Genomic DNA, 19,368 nt, shown 5'->3' with positions numbered 1-19,368 from the left:
ACTTCCAACCTCATTTCATTGATGATTAATACTGCCTTTTTCCACCTCCATAACACCTGCCAACTCACCCCTGCCTAAGCTCATCTCCTGTTGAAACTCTCATTCATGCCATTGGAACCTCTAGACTTGGCTATTCCAAAGCATTCCTGCCAGCCTCCCACATTCTACCCTAGGTTACGACAGCGAGTAAGTTCACGTCAAAAGCACTTAATCGGCTATCAAACGTTTTGGGATAAATGAAAGGCACTACGTGAATGCAATTCTTTCCTTCCTTGTTTCTTTCCTTTTTCATTTATTTCCTTCATTTTACCCTCTCTAAACTTCAGGTCACCCCAAACTCTACTGCTTGTGTTCCTCAGGATAGTGTCCAATCATATTCAGCTACTTCATCATGACTTTCCTTGCAACATGGGGTCAGAAGTACGGATGTTTGCTGATGATTGAGTAATGTTCAGCACCATTTGCGACTCCTCAGATAATGAAGCAGTCCATGTGCAAATGCAACAAGACCTGGACAATATCCAGGCTTTGGCTGACAAATGGCAAGTAACATTAGTGCCACACAAGAGCCAGGCAATGGTCATCTCCAACAAGAGAGAATCAAATTATCGCACCTTGACAGTCAATGGCATTACTATCACTGAATCCCCCACTATCAACATTCTGGGGATTACCATTGACCACAAATTGAACTTGAGTAGCCATATAAATACTGTGGCTGCAAGAGAAGGTCAGAGGCTGGACTCCTTCAGCGAGTAACTCACCTCGGATTCCCCAAAATCTGTCCACCACCTACGAGGCACAAGTCAGGAGTATGATGGAATACTCCCTATTTGCCTGGATGAGTGCAGCTGCAACGACATTCAAGAAGCTTAACACCATCCAGGGCAAAGCAGCCCAGTTGATTGGCACCTCTTCCACAAACATTCTCTCCCACGACCACCACCGAACAGTCGCAGCAGTGTGTAAGATCTACAAGATGCACTGCAGTAACTCACCAAGACTCCTTAGGCAGCACCTTCTAAACCCATGACCACAACCGCCTTGAAAGACAAAGACAGCAGATACATGGAAGCACCACCACCTGGAAGTTCCCTCCAAATCACTCACCATCCTGACTTGGAAATATATCGCCATTCCTTCACTGTCACTGGGTCAAAATCCTGGAACTCCCTCCTTAAAAGCACAATGGGTGTATCTACACCACGTGGACTGCAGTGGTTCAAGAAGGTAGCTCACCTTTGAAGCCCACATCCCGTAAACAATGAATTTTAAAAAAACTTGCAACAAATCCCATTCACCCATCACTGCTATGTTTGCTGACCTACATTGGTTTCCTGTCAAGCTTTCAGACACCTATTCATATTTCCTTTTTTGTGCTTGGTGTCAAATTTTGCTTTATGATGTTTCCTTAATGCATGGTGTTTTATAGTGATATGCCTTGGTAGGTATTATTACATCAAACGTGTTATACAAATACATGCTATTATTGCCAAAACGTGTTATGTAAGTGCAAATTCTTGCTTGCTTTAAGAGGGAAACATATTTCCTGCAAAACTAAACTTAATGTTATTGTGAACTGCAGTAAACACCAAACTGTTTCATGTTTAGGATTATTTACTTATGCAATATGTCATAACCCCCACGAGAACCAAGAGGAAACCGTGATTGATCTCCCCGTGGGACTCGTGGAGTATGAACGTCCCAGATAGGGGGCGGAGGCCACCCATCAGAGTCTGGTTATAAACTAATATAAAACCAACCCAAAGCAGGGCCTGGAGATTTTAGTCCTCTCAGCAGTGACTGTGCTGGGAGTGACATGCTGCCTTCAGCAGGAATTTGCAAATAGCTAAATAAAATTATGTTCATTTACTGCCAGCTTCCTCTGAGTCATTAAACTGACAATGAGGATGGGGTGGGCACCGGTGATCTATATGATATGCTGGGTAAATATCTCGAGGTGTTCCAGGAGGGTCTGGGCAGGATAAAGGGGGTTACAGCCCATATCTACGTAGATGCTGCTGCTCAACCCCGATATTTCAGGGTGAGAACTGTACGCATTACTTGCGAAGATCGATGCAGAACTTCAGCGCCTGCAGGATCTGGGGGTCATATACCCGGTTCAGTTTGCGGAATGAGCTGCACCTGTGGTGCCAGTAATGAAGCCCAATAAAACTGTCCGCCTCTGCGGCGATTTCAAGCTCACCGGGAACAGGGCTTCGCATCCGGATCATTCCCCGATGCTGAGGGCATAGGATTTGTATGTCAGAATGACTGGAGAATACTCCTTTTCACAAAACTAGACATAAGCCATGCTTATTTGCAGGTGGAGCTCAACCCAGAGTCCAGTAAGTGTGCAACCATCAACACTCATCGGGGGTTGTTTGAGTACACCCACCTCCCATTCAGAGTGTCGTCGGCTCTGGCAATTGTTCAGTGGGTGATGGAGAATATTCTGCAGGGTCTGCCGAAGGTGGCTGTCTAACTGGAAGCCGTGCTATTATGGGATCTATGGAAAAGAACATATAACAAACCTGCAGGAAGTGCTCCGCTGATTTTCCCATCTAGGTGCCGGCTGAAGAGGAGCAAGTGTGTGTTCCGTGCTAGATCAGTGATCTATCTCAGTTATATGGTGGACAGAGATGGCCGGCACCCTGTGGAAGATAAGGTTTGCGCCATAAAAAGGGCCCCAACCCTGAAGAATGCCACGGATCTCCGCTCATTTTTGAGATTGGTCAACTACTATGGGAAGTTCATTGCCAACCTGACCATTCTCTTATCTCCGCTCCATGCTTTATTACGGAAGGACCAGGAATGATGCTGGGGCACTTCACAGTACAAAGCATTTGTTGCTGTTAAGAAGTGTCTGTCCCCCAGTGCATTAAGATCCGGCTAGGCCTCTAATTTTGACATGTGATGCTTCCCCTTACAGCATCGGGGCGGTGCTTGCCCATGCATTGGACCTTGGCTCGAGCGCCCCATTGCATTCACTTCTAGGACCCTGGCGGATGCAGAGCACCATTACCCTAAGATAGAGAAAGAGGGCTTGGCAGTGATATTTGGCAGAAATTCCATTTGTACGTTTATGGGAGACATTTTTTTCTTGTCACGAGCCACAAGTCACTGCTCAGCCTCTTCTGGGAGGATAAGGGAATCCCACCGATCGCAACGGCTAGGATCTAACGTTGAGCACTCCAGCTCACTGCGTACAAAAATTCATTTCAACACCGACCAGCTACCGAAATTGCCCATGCACACACCCTCAGCCGGCTGCCATTGCCCGTGAACGCCACATCCCCGCCAGTGGTGGATTAGGTGATTGCAACGCTCAGCTTAAAGGACACCTTACAATGACGGCTTCTCAAGTGCATGCGTGAACATAGCACGGCCCGGAATTGGCAAAGCTTCGCCTCATGCTGTTAAGTGGCGGGAAAAAGGAGGCCCTTCCATAACTTTCCGGTTGTTCTCCCAGATGTTTTCCGAACTCAGTCTTAAAGACTGCGTCATGTTGTGCAGAGCTCACGTGGTTATCCCCCTGCAGGTTCAGGACGCTCTGCTACAGGATTTGCACAGTGGCTATTTGGGGGCATCTAAGATAAAATGATGGCCCGCAGTTATTTCTGGTGACGTCAAGAGGGTTGTGTGCAGCTGGCCAGTGTGCCAGGAGCATAAAAACCAGCCTCCCTCCATCACTGAAAATAGCCAGGATGCCCATGGGTTCACTTATGTGTGGATTTTGCAGGACCCTTCATGGAGTTCATGTTCCTCGTGATCGTGGATGCCTAATTAAAGTGACTCGAAGTGTGCACGATAACCTCCACAACGTCCAGGGCTACGATAGAGAAACTACGGGGCTTTTTAATCACCCATGGGATCCTTGAGTGACGGACAATGGGACTTTGTTCACTAGCGGAGAATTTGCTGTGTTTATGAAGAGGAACGGTATTCAACATATTTGGACCACCCCGTATCGTGCCTCGTCCAATGATTTATGGAAGGAGTGGTCCAGATCTTCAAAAGAGGATTAAAGAAGCAATCCAAGGGCGCCATGGTTAGCACCGGGACTGCGGCGCTGAGGACCCAGGTACGATCCCGGCCCCGGGTCACTGTCTGTGTGGAGTTTGCACATTCTTCCCCTGTCTGCGTGGGTTTCACCCCCACAACCCAAAAGATGTGCAGGCTAGGTGGATTGGCCATGCTAAATTGCCGGTTAATTGGAAAAAATTAGTTGGATTGGTCCTTTATTGCTTTGGAGCCCCTTCATTGGAATAAAAAATAATTGGCTACTCTAAATTTTAAAACAAATAGGAGCAATCCATTGGGTTCATGGACATGTGGCTGGCACGGTTCCTTTTTAGTGATCACACGACGCCCCATGTGACAACAGGAATCGCCCTGGTGAGCTGTTGATGGGCCTTAGGCTCAGGACCCATCTAAGTCTGACATTTCCAAGTCTCGGCAGGGAAGTGGCAGTGCGGCAGGTGACGCAGAAGAGGCAACACGATTTGAGGATGCCAGGGTGGACATTTTACACTGGGGATGCCGCCTATGTTTGAACTTTTGGTGACAGAGCATTGTGGCTCCCAGGAGTAGTGCTGGAAAAAATGGGTTCGGGTTCATATAAAGTCTGGGTTCAGGGGAAGGTCCACAGGAGCACTTGGACCACCTGCAGAAGTGAGAACCTGTATTTCAGGACACTCGACCGGCTGAAGTGCTCCCTCCGCCACACTCCGAGGAGCCGGTCTGTCCAATGAATTCAACTTTCCAGTGATGGAAAATGTTTTTAAGTGTGGGCTAGCCCAGAGAAAAACTCCTGAGGGCCCGAAAAAGTGACTAAGTGTGATTAGATAGTGGTGGCGAACTCGCCGACAGAGTCGTAGAGAAACTCCCAGCCAACCCACATGAAATGGCACTTAGGGCAGAGTCTACCCGAATGGGAACAGAGTCCCATAGCGCGCATTTAGCTGGGTGTTTTCCGGTGTGTGGAGTGCTGAGAAAGACCACGCTATTAAACTCACATTCGAGTAGATACAGGGCCTCAGCAGGGAACGCCCAGACAAGGCCGCACATAGTCCCACTTTCTGCTGACAGTGCCACCTGGTCACATTGGCAGTGCCAGGCTTGCACCCAGGTGGCACTGCTAGGGTGCCATTCTGGCAGTGCCAGGGTGCATCAGCAGTGCCAGGGTGCCACCCTACCCAGAGGGAAAGCATCTGGGGGCCTCCGATACCCTGGGAGATCCTCACGAGTGCGTTTTCGTCTGGTCCCAATTTGTGGAGACCATCACTGAACAGTGCTCGTCCAACATCTCCAAGGCGATGGGTGAGATCCCATGCCTTGGGTAGATCGTGGGAGTGCATATTAAAGTGAGACTAGCTGTCGTACTCTAATATGCCAATTTACCAAAAAATGACCCATCCACAATGGGTGGGTTTACCTTGCAACACCTCGCGAGATCAGGTTAGATCTCGCGAGGCGTGGTGAGTTGGGTCAGTCCCGGAAGGGGGTCTCTCGGCACCTACTGGCCACATTGCGCCGTGCTGCCTCTCAGGCGTAACACACCTTTAAATGCTTTTCCGATAGATCCTGCCCCTAATCTCTATGCGAGAGGAAAAATTACCATTTTTTAAGCATACAGTGCTATTGTCATTTGGCTGACACCACAAGTATGGAAGCCTAATTTTTATGTTCACACATTGTAACTTGAGTGTGTTAAAATGAAACATTTGAGAATTTATGGCATAAATCTCATTGAAGTCCAAACAGACATAAATATACTACACATATGTTGGATAGTGCCGTGTGTCAAGCAGCATTCAGATGTCGAGCAATAATGATTATTGAAAGTCACACAACTGAAACAAACCCAATCTGTTCTCACTGGGCAAGAGGAGACCACATGATGCTGACCTGACTCTGACACTCAATTGGGCAGTTTTGACTGAGGATAGTGTGGAAACAACAAACTGGTATTATGGCTGAGCTTTAATGTAAGCTCTCTGATATTTGATTTTTCTTGTACTTTAGATGTTACTGGTTAGATTGTCCATGTTCTACAGGTATCAAAGGTGGGATAGTGTACACTTTTCTTGAAAACTCAGAGCTTATATTATTTTAAGTAACATGGCAAATGAATTGGAAGCTTTCTGAGACCCATTCTTTTACTGGTTGTCTTAGTTGAAATTAAGTTTCAGTACGTTTTGCAGAACACCTTTAAAAAAAATTCCAGAACAAATTGTGAATTTCACAATGCTGGCCTAGAATGGCATCACCTCCGCAATGTCTAGTTCTGTGCTCACCTTGATCATTTTCCCTCATTGAGGAGTGAGAGATGTGGTGCGAAAGAGAAAATGCTGGAAAATACCAGCAGGTGTGGCAGCATCTGTAGGGAGAGAAAAGAGCTACCGTTTAGAGTCCGATGAGAGATGCGGTGGTCCTGTTCACCCAAAGCACTCATTTTGCTCATGAATTGGAGCTAAATATCCTACCATTCCCTTCAAAAATGAACTTGTCTTGCATCACAGGCAATTTAAAGAAATTCATTTGGATTATCATTCGAAGCACACAATGTTGCTGAGTCTAAATTCAGATTTGTCCTCCAAATAATAATTCCCAAATAGATGATCAGAACTGAGGTGCAAATTCTAGATACGCTGGATTCTCCGTTTTTGTGACGAAGTCCCCACGCCGTTGGGAAAACTGTGATCTTTTATGCCAGGAAAACCGGCGTCAAAAGGCCACAAATTCCCCGTTTTGCTGGGGGTTAGCAGGGAGTCGTCGTAGAGTTTGCAGCTCTAGCTGCCAATATGGCCCCTCGCACTTCCGGGTCAGAGGCCGCGCATGACACTGCGACGGCCTGCAGCGACCGCGGCGTGCTCCATGGCGGACATATTTGCGGACCTTTCTGGCAAAATAGTGCCCCGCATTGGCCGCTTGCATGCCCTGGACTGCCCACACACATTGCCCCCAGCCCCGAATGAAGTCACCCCCTGCCGCCGATCGGCCCTCTCCCGACTGTGGCGGCCCCGGACTGAGTCTTCAGCAGCCACGCAAGGATCCTGGACGGTGGGACCACACGAGTGCCACGCCATCGGGAATTTGGCCGGTCGGGGACAGAGCATCGCGGGGGGGGGGGGCCCTCAGGCATTGGACAGAGGCAGTGGATACTCTGCGCGGCGTACTCCACGAGTACACAGATTTTCGGGGGCGGAGAATTTAAAAATCGCGCCGCTCCCGATTTCGGCGCCAAAATGGATTCTCCACCCTGTCGCCAAAAGTTATTTCGGTGTCGGGGAGCGTAGAATCCAGACCCCTAGATTTGAAGTGGAATACCAAACTCACCAATTCTTTTCATTGCCCTTTAAATTTGTGCATGGGTGAGCAGAGCAACCACACACATAATTCCTCCCCTTCCCTGTGATATCCTCTCAACTCACTGCTCTGGTCTTCCATGAAAAACAGCTGAGGCTCTGCTGCTACATTCTGAGGTCCTCCGTGTTACCTGTATTTCAATGCTTCCCAATTGCTACTATTCCCTAGCACTCATCTATCTCTCTTCTGCCTCGCTGCATATAGCATGCCAATGTTTCTGGACTTGGAATTTGATGCAGCATCGTTTAACAGTCATCCTGATATTTTCTTCAAAATGTGACCTGAACTGGTTTAATCTGAATGTTGCCCATTAGAAAGATGGTCCAATGGTTTTCCAGTTTATTATTATTATGCTCACTCTAGAGTGTTACTATAAAGAAATGCCAACCCAAAACGCACAATACAGATAGGTTATTGACAAAACTATTTTTGCTCACTCTTGTAAATACTACAAAGCAAAGCCTTAGAGGATTTGAAACCATTACACTTTGTCAGGCACTAGACTGTAGTCACCATGATTCACAGATATGCCGCTTCAATTTTAATAAAAGAGTGCTTGTGTTTATTTTATTCAAATAATTTCACAAGTGCTGTATTGTCCCTGTTCTACATTATCCTAACTTGAGACAAAGTGCAATATTGTCACCCTGCACTCCTCCATATGGGACGTTCGCTGTTACAGAAAAGCGTCAAGTTTTTCTTCCTTTTTCCACATCGTTTGACTATCATCTTGTTACCAGAGAACACAACAAGTATGAAATCCTTTGCAAAACCTCACATGAGAGCAGAGCCAGAAAGCAAGGAGAAATCCTGTTCATCCATATGGTTTTATTTGTGTTCATCTGGCACAGTTAGAATCATACAGTAACCAACATAAATTTCCAGTTTTATTATCACCTTTAAAAAGAGACAGAAAAGTGAAAATTGAAGCCAGAAGGTTTGTATCACAGGATTAATTAGACAGGGCCAAGTGCAGTCACACTCCTCCTGGCAGAGCATGTTTCGTGAAGCAGCCTGTCTGCAATTAGGCTGCACATAAAGCAATTAAAGCCCCCAACTCTTTTTCTCTGGTGCGACTTGTTATTAAGTAAAACTTATCGTTGAACACACACTAACAGGCTGATTTGGATTGAGGGTACACTCCTAGGATATGTGCTAATATGTTTGTAACCTGCTCTTGTGGCAGTACAAAGCAAACTATTTTTTAAAACTCCTCATTTTCCATGTCTCTTGCAGAATATTCCTGAGTCAGACTGATTCAGATGCTTTGTGAAAGTTGAAAACATCTCAGAAGATTTTATACAGGTTGTAAAGGCGTTGAAATCAGGCTGAACTTGTGTGCGTGTGCAAGGGGAATAAAACAAGTTATATTTTTATATCCAAGATCGAGCTAAATGTGTGTAAAAGTGTTATCAGCACATTCAACATATGCAACAATACAAAGCCCTGTGGCCTGATACATAAAATACTTGGTAATTAAGCTCTTACCTTGGATTGTGCCAACTTATTGCAAAGGAGCCTTCTGTAGATCTGCTCTTATTTGCTAGGAACAACAGTTGATTCTAAGAAGGATTTGATTTGAAAAGAACTGCCTGGGATGAAAAGGAAAACAAAAATGATTACAGAATTACTACTTACATTCGATTTATATGCCTAGATTATTCAAGCATGCTAAACACATCAATGTGCTGCATCATATTTTCACCATTAAACTTATGAATCAGCTGTGTAATGGTTAAATCTATTCTTCACAATTGTGTAGAAATCTAAAGTTCAAATATTAATTGATGCATACACAATCTATCCCTATACAACATTCTATGTGCATTATTTTGAAGGATGTTGCACTACAGCACAATGTGCCCCTCCCAGACAAACTGGGGGTATTCCTGATTCTTAAACTGTACTTAATGTCTATTTTTGCAACAATACTGCCCAACCATTTCCTTCCAATTGATTTTTTTTGCAGAATGCCACAAACACAATAAAAACCATGCTCTGATCCAATTTTTCTCAACTCATAACTGAACTACGGTGGGTTAGAGCACTAAGGTGCTGTGTCGTGGAATGATGAGATATGATTACTATCTGTAATCCACCATGTGCAGTTGCCAATCTCAGCCATGTTGTTGTTTTGACGCTACAAATCAATCCTTTCTTTCTCCCAACATCGACAGATTAGAAGAGCTGATTGGAAGGGTTGCAGCTACTTTTGCCGTTTTCACCCTGCTATTCAATTAACAATGATTTCAGCACCCTAAGGAGAACAGCAAATTTGAGTTTACATCATTTTGCACAGAAATGATGGGCAAAATAGCGATATTTTTTTTTTGTCTGATTCAACTTTATAGCGGTGTGGGCTTTGCATTTGGGCTCCACAGAGCCACTGATATCGACAGTACAGAATCGTCGAAGTCTGTAATATGGGCCGGACATTTCCAGCGTGGCTCTGTGTAATGCCCATGCCTAAGACATGGTCTGACTGTAACATCAATCAGCTGTTCTGGCTGTTGTTGCACATTTTAGAATTGACCATACAGGTCCATTGAAAAGATGTGATAGGCAGTTAAACATGAGTTCAGCTGCTCTTGGATTCCCAACATCAGCACTACTTAAAGAGGCAGACATCCAACTTGCAGGTGAATTACCGCTGTGGAAACGCTTGTGGAAATCGTGTCATTTGTTTGCAAAGGACTGTTAGTGAATTTATACATGCATTCAGGAAGGAAAAAGGGGATAATCACCTCTACTCTCCATATGGTACAGGACTCTGGTAACAATGTTACTGGGTCCTGCAACATGACCAATAAATGGAGAAGAAGCTACAGCGAGGAGAAACTCTGTGAGGAGGGAGGAGGAGGACAGCTCTCTACTGAAGACCGTACCCACTATGGGATTTCCAAACCAATCTCCCAGAGCAGCACTTCAGTGATCCTCCATCTGAGCTTGAGACAACTCATGTTCACTAAGGAAGGGGTAACAGAACCATTCTGGGCGTCATCTATTGGCCACACTGTGCCTTAATTTGGACGAACAGGGGCAGAGTGTGGACGCTAGTTGCCAGGTGCTCCCTCTTCCGGGCGGGATCAGTATTAGGCAAACCTGCATATTAGAGTGAGTAGTCCCACTCTAATATTTGCTTGCCTGATCTACTGAGGCCCTGGGAGCTAACCTCTTCGCTTTGGAGACCTCAGCTGAGTGCTGTTCAGTTCCCCACAAGCAGCATGGTAGCACAGTGGTTAGCACAGTCACTTCACAGCTCCAGGGTCTCAGGTTCAGTTGCTGGCTTGGGTCACTGTCTGTGCGGAGTCTGCACGTTCTCCCTGTGTCTGCATGGGTTGCCTCCAGGTTCTCCGGTTTCCTCCCACAGTCCAACGGTGTGCAGGTTAGGTGGATTGGTCATGCTAAATTGCCCTTAGTGTCCAAAAAGGCTAGGTGGGGTTACTGGGTTACGGGGATAGTGTGGCTTGGGTCGGATGCTCTTTCCCGGTGCAGACTCGATGGGCCAAATGGCCCCCTTCTGCACTGGAAATTCTACGATTCTTAGCCGGGAACAGGCGGAACGGCACTTAGGGGTCTCCCAGGGTATCGGAGGTCCCAGGTGGTCATCTGGACTTGAAATGTTGGCTCTTTCCACTCCCTACAGATGCTGCCAGACCGGCTGAGATTTTCCAGCATTTTCTTTTTTGGTTCCGGATTCCAGCATCCGCAGTAATTTGCTTTTATTAAAATTCTATGAGACTGGATTTTTCCAGGTGGGAGGAGGAAATATTAGCCCACATGTCACAGTACACTTTCCATTGATGCATCTGGGATGTGAAGGAGGTCCTATATGCAAAGGGATGCGATTACAGCATTCTCTCTAAAAGATGGGTGAAGCAGGGTATTTGGCGGACATGGATTTGCCAGGAAAGCAGACTTTTCATTGTTGCATGAAGCTAACAACTGCACATAAGTGGCTCTGTGAGCCACCCCTTTCAATGGGGAGATGTGAAGGAACCGAAAGAGGCACCATAGCTCAATGTGCAGATGGTATGCCACAATGTATTGTACTCAAGGGCGGCACGGTGGCAAAGTGGTTAGCACTGCTGCCTCACAGCTCCAGGGTCCCAGGTTCAATTCCGGCCTCGGGTGACTGTCTGTGTGGAGTTTGCACTTTCTCCCTGTGTCTGCGCGGGTTCCCTCCTTAAGTAGGGTGCTGTTTCCAAGGGCCAGTGCAGACTCAATGGGCCGAATGGCCTCCTTCTGCACTGTAAATTCTATGATTCTATGATTCTATGTTCGTGAATGCCTGCTATCCTGGCAGCCATAATGTATTCATTCTGGAGCAGTTTGCAGCTCACATTATCTTTGTATGTCCGGGAAAGCAACCAACGTGTGACTTCTAGGGGTGAAACACTACGCCCCCCTGTACACATGACTGATAATTTCTCTCCACTACCAGATTACACAAGGACAATGAACGTGTGATACGAGCCATGGAGCCAGCAGAAACATCATGGAGCAGACCACTGAAGTACTGAATCAATATTTTTATTGCTTGGCATGGGGTGGGGAGGAGGGTGGGGGGGGGGGGGGTGGGGGGGGGTGGGGAGGGGGGGGGTGGTTTGTTGGGGGAAGGGCATGGGGGGCGGCGAGGTGCAGTGGGGGGGGGGGGGGGATGAGGCCTCCAGTACACACCAGAGCATGCCTCCAAATTTATTGTGGTCTGCTGCATTCTCCACAATATTTGTGTCATGAAGGTACAACCATTGCCACCAGGAATCTAGAGGCCACTTCAGGAGGAAGAGGAAAAGGATGCAGGAAGGAAGCATCTGGAACACCTTTGCACTATACAGGCTGTCTGAGTGTATCTACTCAGACACTGCTTTCCAGAGGATTCCTTTATGTTACCGCATTGTTCCCCACTTCACTGTCCACCTGGGCCATCTCCTTGGCCAGGATCCTACAACAAGGGCTACTGCCAATAACATTACCATAACATCTTTACACAAAAACACACCCACTTGCTCAAACAATAATGATCTAATCATGTTTGTGCATTCCCTCAGTACCTGTCTTATAGCTGCCTTGTCTTGTCGTCGTGCTCCTATGCAGTGCTACTCTAGTAGCTGCATCATGGCTGGTGGCAGGCTGCTGACGTTTATATGGAGAAACTGCATATGGTCGTAATTGGATGTGCTCCAGCAGCTCAGGGCCCAGCTTTGGACTGTGCCACTTCAACATAGGTCTTCTTCAGTGATACTGTTCTCTCTTCCCCCTCAGGCTGCTGTGGCTGGGCAGGCGGCTGTTCCAGGCTATCTGAAACCACAAAATCTGAAGGGGAGGGTTGGGCTGACAGAAGGAGTTGGGTGGTGGGTGTGGATGTAAAGGAAAAGGTCTATGGGCCACAGCATCTACAGCTTGAATATCATAACAGGTGGCAGGAGGCAGGTGAAGTTTTCTTTCAGAAGGGGTATAAGTTAGTCTTTAAACAAAATGTTTTCAGCAATCCCAAATGCTGTGGGCTCTGCTGCAGCCAGCGCATGATGAGTTGTGCCATCTTCTCCATCACGCTAAGGGTGTGAAGGTACGTTTGCCCTTGTTGGTTCAACATCACTCTTCTCTATTGTGTGACACCTTAACCCGCAAGAAAGAAAACAGGGTAGGGGGATTTTCCATTCCCATTCTTCGAGGGCGGAAATGGGAAATCCCGCAGGAGTCCCAAAATGTGGTTCACGCCAGCGGGATTTCCTGTTCCAATTGGCCCGCCCCCTCCTGCCAAAGGCAGAAAGGGAATCCTGACGTTAAACGTTGGGATCCCCATTGAATGTATTTTAATATAATTATCAGGCCTTGTCCCCTTCGCACCAAGCCCCCCCCCTCACCAAGCTCGTTAGAATGTACATTCCACGCCGACTGAATCACGACGGGCCCTCCACAACATGAACCTGGTGAGCCGAACCTGCTGGAGGCACGCAAGTGAGTACACCCCCCAGGGGGAAGAGGGTCATGCCTGGGAAGTACCCTGGCACTGCCCGGATACTGGTCCCTGATACTGACCCCGGGCATTGTCTTTTGGCAACACCCCAGCACTAGCCCCTGGCACTGACCTCTGGCAATGTGCCTGGCTCTGCCCATTGGCACTGACCAGATGCTTCTCCCTGGCACTGACCCCAGCAGTTGCCTGGCACTGTCATCTGGTACTGCACATGCACAGGCAGTGCCAGGGGACAATGCTGGGAGGCGGGCTGATATGTGCCGAGGGGGGGAGGGTTTTTGATTGGGTGGGTCTTGAGTGTGTTCCACGGGGGGGGGGGGGGGTCAGTGTGTGGGGCGGAACTGTGTTGGTGTGAGGTTCCGTGAGGGGGTGGCTAGGAGGGGGTGGGCTTCATGAGTGAGGAAGGCAGGGTCCGTAGGGTGTTTGGTGGGCAGGGGGGCTCCACAAGGGGAGGGGGCACTGTGAGAGGGGGCTATGTGAGGATGCATGGTGGGGGTTCCGTGGGGAGAGGATTCTATTTTTATTCTTTTAAATCTGGACTCCTTGATCTTTTACAAAATAAATTGCTGGATTGAGCTTACCCAGCAACATGACATTGTGAAACCCACCCCGTAACTGTTTTTCTTCGAAGGTCCTAAAAATACGGTGGAGGAAGCCGCTCTTTGGACTGGGGACTTCAATGCCCCTTTTCCCACCTTTTGTGCCACTCTGCCAAAAAGTGAGAAAGTTGCGCCCAGAATCTTTGTCATCTTTGTTGTAATATCTCTCAGTTCCCACTAATCACTGTTCCTGGTGTTCCACCCTCTCTTTAGTTCTGAAGAAGGGTCATGCTAACTTGAAACATTAACTCTATCTTCTCTCCCTCTGGATGCTGCCAGACCTGCTGTGTTTTGCCAGCTTTCCCTGTTTTTCTGTCTGTCATTAGTGTTGCACTGTGTTGGGTGATGTGCTTACCATCGCTAAATAGCTGGAGGCATGGGGAGGCAGTGTGAGGTGGATGTGGAACTGGTATGATTGTAAGGTGTGTTGAGGGGTGAGGTGAGCTATATGTAAGTTAAGCATGAGTTCAGTGTGGTAGGTACTGCTGATAGGTGAGTGATGGGGATGTGTTCAAAGCAGTGTCCAAAGTCAGTGCTGTGGTGGGTATTAGATGTCCTTTCAAGTTACATTCATTGATTTAAAGGACCCATGTTGCACCATTACAATTCTTTCAGTATTTCTGCCAACTCTGTGAGTCAGAGTCCGGGGGTTTACCTCTCTGGCCACACTTAGAGGGTGTTCATTGAGGTCCTCCTGGCCACCTCCAATGGAAATATGGAGCATTTTCTCCTCTTGAACACGGAGCTCTCTCACCCTACCTAGCCTGATACTTCACTACCCTTTTCTCTAATGGCAGCGCTAGCTGTCCATTCAGCCTTTTAAGATGAAGAGACTTTGGTCTTGATTCTCCGTTCTGGAGACAAAGTGCTCTTGCTGGAGCTGAATTGCTCCTTGTGTCTACTGGCTCTGGGAGTGGTGCCCAGAAGCGATTCCCTCATCTTTTCCATGCAAATTTATACAAATCTTGGTATCGGGCCTTCCACCCAAGATGCATAAAAGGTCCAGCGATTGTCCGTCCTCCGTACGCAACACAAATTCTTCCCCACACTCTCCACTGACAAGTAGGGGTATCCCCCCCCCCCCCCACTCAACACCAGAGGAATAATGGGTTACTACCCCCTCACACAGTATGCACACATGAGGGTGACCCAAACCCCCCCATCAGACCCCCAACAGAGACACCTGCAGCCCCCTTCAGACCCCCCAGCTCCCCATCTTCTTTCTGCTATGAACAAGAGGAAGTCAAAGCACTGAGCTGCTTTTGATGTGGTGAGGACCTGTCAATCACAGCAAGAGTGTTTAGAAATGTTGTGGTTCGCATTAAAGCAGGGTAATGGAGTGCATTTAAGCGTGAAAGGAATGATAGATCAACAATCCACGTAGCAGCTGTTTATGGAATAGTATTAGTGTGTGAAATTGAATGGAAGATCGGCATTTCAAATGTTGTCAAGGGATTTCAAGCCCTTTGAAGTGTACTGGGCTTTCCAGGAAGCCTCTGACACTTGTAACAGCTGTTGATTTGAACACTTTCGTCTGAGGTGGCAGATGTTAGGAAAAGGTAAGTTAAAAATACAGTGAATTTTCCCAATACTGCCTGGAATGCTCTTCAGCTTTCAGGCACGGGTCTCTGATAGGGGCATCTGGTGGGAGGGTGGCCTCTTTTGGGGGTTTCTAATAGGGGTCTGATGGGGGTATCTGTTGGGGGGCTGAAGGGGGTTTGATGGGGTGGCTGGGTGTATCTGATGGAGACTCAGGTGGTCAGATGAGGGGCGGAGGGGGTCTGTTGGGAGAGCTGGCGGGCCGGTCAGGCGGGAGGGTGGGGGGGGGGGGGGCAGAATTTGCACTGTTGGGGGATGGGGCCTTCTGATGGACTTTAGGGGGCACCTCCATTACACACTGCCCTCTTTTACCCACTGCGGGGTCCACCACATCAGGGCCATGCTAGAAAATACATGCGCCATCCCGGCTAAAAGGACTGGAGCATCACGGGGCCTTCCAGCCCATTGATCGGATGTAAATGGGTCCTCATGACCCTTGCATGGTGCCGCCGGCGGGTTGCATGTCGCTCGCTGTTGCCGCCACCAGGGAACTGGAGCATCGCAATGGGATTGGTGCCTGGCGCCGATCTCATTTTCTGGCCGAGGCTTGATTCTCCGCTGGATCGGGAAACCCATTATCAGCAGCGGCTAATGGAGAATCCACTCCTTCCTTTCAAAGCTAGAGGTAACTGGAACATATACCAGGCTCGCACACTGTTCGGTCCCCTGTTGAACATGCAGCCAGCCAGCTAGCATGGATTGTACTAGGCTGCCAACTGGAATTTTATGAAGGAGGAGGCAGCATGGCGATTGTGTGCTGCCTGCCTTAATGGGGATGGGCATGTGTAGAGCAAAAACGGCAAAACAAAAATCACACCCGAAAATAGGCCTGAATGAATTTTTGCCCCATGACATTAGCTGGGATCTTTTGTAACTGTGAGTGGAAATAGTTTTGCGCTCTGGGTTAGAAGTTCTGGGTTAGAAGTGCAGAGGGCGGCCCATTTTACTTGAATGAGCTGCAGTATACAAAATTGAGAAATAAATGAATTACATATAACATTACAATAATTGTTAGACATAAACAGACATATTTGGAATGTGCCTTTGTTTTGCATTAAACAAACTGTATAATGCACTAACAGCTTATCCAAAACTCAGTAACAACCAGTAAACTCTGTCAAATGGAACTATCCAGCATCCTTCATTGCCAACATGCATTGCAGAAATATTTTGATATGTATTTTAACCATTCATTGTTTACTAATATGTTAAACCGTTCCTTTCATTCTTCAGCATTTAAGACTAAATAAACTATATTGGACTGTGATAAATCAGGACATAATGACCATTTCCATGGAAACTGTCTTCAGAAGCAGCATTCCTCTTCTAATTATGCTCCAGCTGCCAACTTTGTGCCCCAGAATGATCTAAAACCATTGCAAACGTGGATGAAACGAGATTCTGTCAGAATCTTGGAATTGGCCCACCCATTCAAGATGGCATAATAGGTCCCCCCTTCCTCCGCAACGCAAATCCTTCCCCACCCTCTCCACTGACAAGTAGGGGCAACCTCCTCCCTCACCCCTCCACCACCAGGGGAATAACGGGTCACCGCACCCCCACCCCCCCCACAGCATGCACACATGAGGGTGACCCAATCCCAACCCCCCCCACCCCCCCCGATCAGACCCCCAACAGAAACGCTTGCAGCCCCCATCAAAGACCCCCATCTCCACATCAGACCCGATCCCCCATCTTCTTTCTGCTATCTTTTGTGTCCATCTTCCCTCTCGGATAGACACAACAGATTCAATGCCTTAACTTAAAGAAGTGCTGGAGAGTTCTCCTGGTGTTTGGGGTAATATTTATCGCTCAACCCACATCCAAAAATGGATGATATGGTTATTTGCATCATTGCTGTTTACAAATCTTCTGTATTTGCTACATTACAACAGTGACCACACTTCAAATGTACTTAATTTGTGAGCAAGCATTTTGGGATGTCCAATGGTAATGAAAGATGTTGCTAAATGAAAGTTATTCCTTTATTTAAGGTGACAACTAATTAAATCAGTGAGAAGAGTGTTACTAAATATGAGGAGCAAAGGATTAGTTGATCTGGCTTATGGACAGGTGAGCAGACCTGTTTCGGATTGAGGCACATGCAGGCTGACAGTCATAACTGATGTTGCCTGGCCCATGACCGTGTTTTGGAGTGAAAAATATGTTTACCCATAACACAAAATGATATATACAGTAGGAGTCAGGGGAAGAAATGTTGCTTTGTTCCAGAACTTTACTCATAGTTTGACATGAATAGCGATGGGGAGAGTGTGGTGGGGTTTTCAGTAAGCACTGCCAAACACCTGGATGATCACTGGATTTGGGAAAGTTCTGCTTCTGTTCAGTATCATATTAAACAAATGCCACAAGACATATGAGGTGTTGAAATATAGAACATGTAGTCAAGTTAAAAAAAAAGTTCCTTTAAACACATATCATAGTAAGATTCACTAAATGTGAAATTTCCCATACTACTCTATTTGTTGCCTCTGTTTACAGAAACCATTGAAATAATTTTTCAAAATGAACAGCAAGCAAGAACAACCATTAACCTGCAGGGTAATGCTCAATTAAACAATGTTCCATTGATCAATGTTAGTACATTTGCCCTTTACTTATACAGAAACTCCTTCACTGTGTTTTTCATCTGATTTAATTTGGCAACATTTAACAGCCAAATGAAAGCTGCTGATGTTAATTCCAGCATCAATTTGGTGATTTCAAGGCAATTTTATTCATTCAGAATCAATCAACCAGTAATTATTTATGCTAACTTACAAGCAGAACCAACAGTAAACAAAATTACTCCAATAAAATACATGAACCTGCAATGGCAAGGTGCAGTCAGTCCCAAATAAGATTAAATCGGCTATTTCAGAAATAGTTTCAAATCACAAATGGTTTAAGTTGTCCTTTGTTGCTGAGGACTGATAAAATGACAATCTGATGAGACAACATATTGGCCTAAAATTTCTTGGAATGTGCACAACTTGTCAGCTCCTGAGAAATTTATGCAGATTATCCAACTGGTATTTCGAAAATTTAACATACAATGGAATATGTAAAAAATGGGAATTTGCATGAACAGTCAGAGCCCAACGGAAAAGCCAAACAATACTCGTGTTCCTGCTTTATACCTCTTTAATCTCAGTCATGGAGCATGTCCAAGACAGAAAGTAATAGATTTCTGTATACAAATGACATCAAGTGAAATAGGGATAGTGGGAAAATTGGTGTAAGAGATAGATGATCAACCATGATCTGATTGAATGGACGAGCAGACTTGATGGCCTGAATGACCTACGTCTGCTCCTATTTCCTCTGTTGTTATGTATAAAATTTAAAGTTCGAGGCCATCAAATCATGATGCATTCACATTAGGCACAAAAAAGTAAAGATTTGACTTTGTGACTGTTTTAGGAGAGCCAATTCCAGGGAGTAATGACCTGAACCTGATCTGTGTCAATGATATGGATACCAGCACCATCATCATCATCTGTATCATGTGTCCTCTCCTTGAAAGCAGATCCTTGGCTCATAGACTTCTCCATGGCTCTCTGTCTTGTGCTTATCTTTTCATTTTTCCAATAACTTCCTTCAATTTTTAAGTCAGCCAGCATTGATATTCTTTTCCTTCCCCTTCATCTTTATCCTTAAAATCTTCCTTTCATGACATCTCTTACAAGTCTGTTTCCTCTTAAGCTGTGCTTTACCCAGTTTTTGTGCCTTTTCTTAATTATGTTCAGCAAATTTCTTTTCCCGTTCACTCTCCTCAACAATTCATCATTTGTTATTTTTTCTGTCCAGCTGATCCTT

General features: G+C 46.4%; 1 long non-coding RNA gene across 1 annotated transcript in view; it reads right to left on the bottom strand.

Moving 5' to 3' along the window:
* The window catches only part of LOC140425754 (uncharacterized), a 186,639-nt gene that overhangs the window by 53,693 nt on the left and 113,578 nt on the right, over nt 1-19,368 (bottom strand). The window contains exons 2-4 of the long non-coding RNA XR_011947982.1: nt 12,426-12,672; nt 8,860-8,963; nt 6,300-6,382 (exon numbers count right to left, since the gene is read on the bottom strand). This is a non-coding gene — a long non-coding RNA (uncharacterized lncRNA). The remainder of the gene's footprint in view (nt 1-6,299; nt 6,383-8,859; nt 8,964-12,425; nt 12,673-19,368) is intronic.

This window comes from Scyliorhinus torazame, chromosome 6, assembly GCF_047496885.1.
Source record: "Scyliorhinus torazame isolate Kashiwa2021f chromosome 6, sScyTor2.1, whole genome shotgun sequence".
NCBI lineage: Eukaryota > Metazoa > Chordata > Chondrichthyes > Carcharhiniformes > Scyliorhinidae > Scyliorhinus > Scyliorhinus torazame.
The sequence above is the reverse complement of the archived record's forward strand: the minus strand, read 5'-3'. Positions and strand labels throughout refer to the sequence as shown.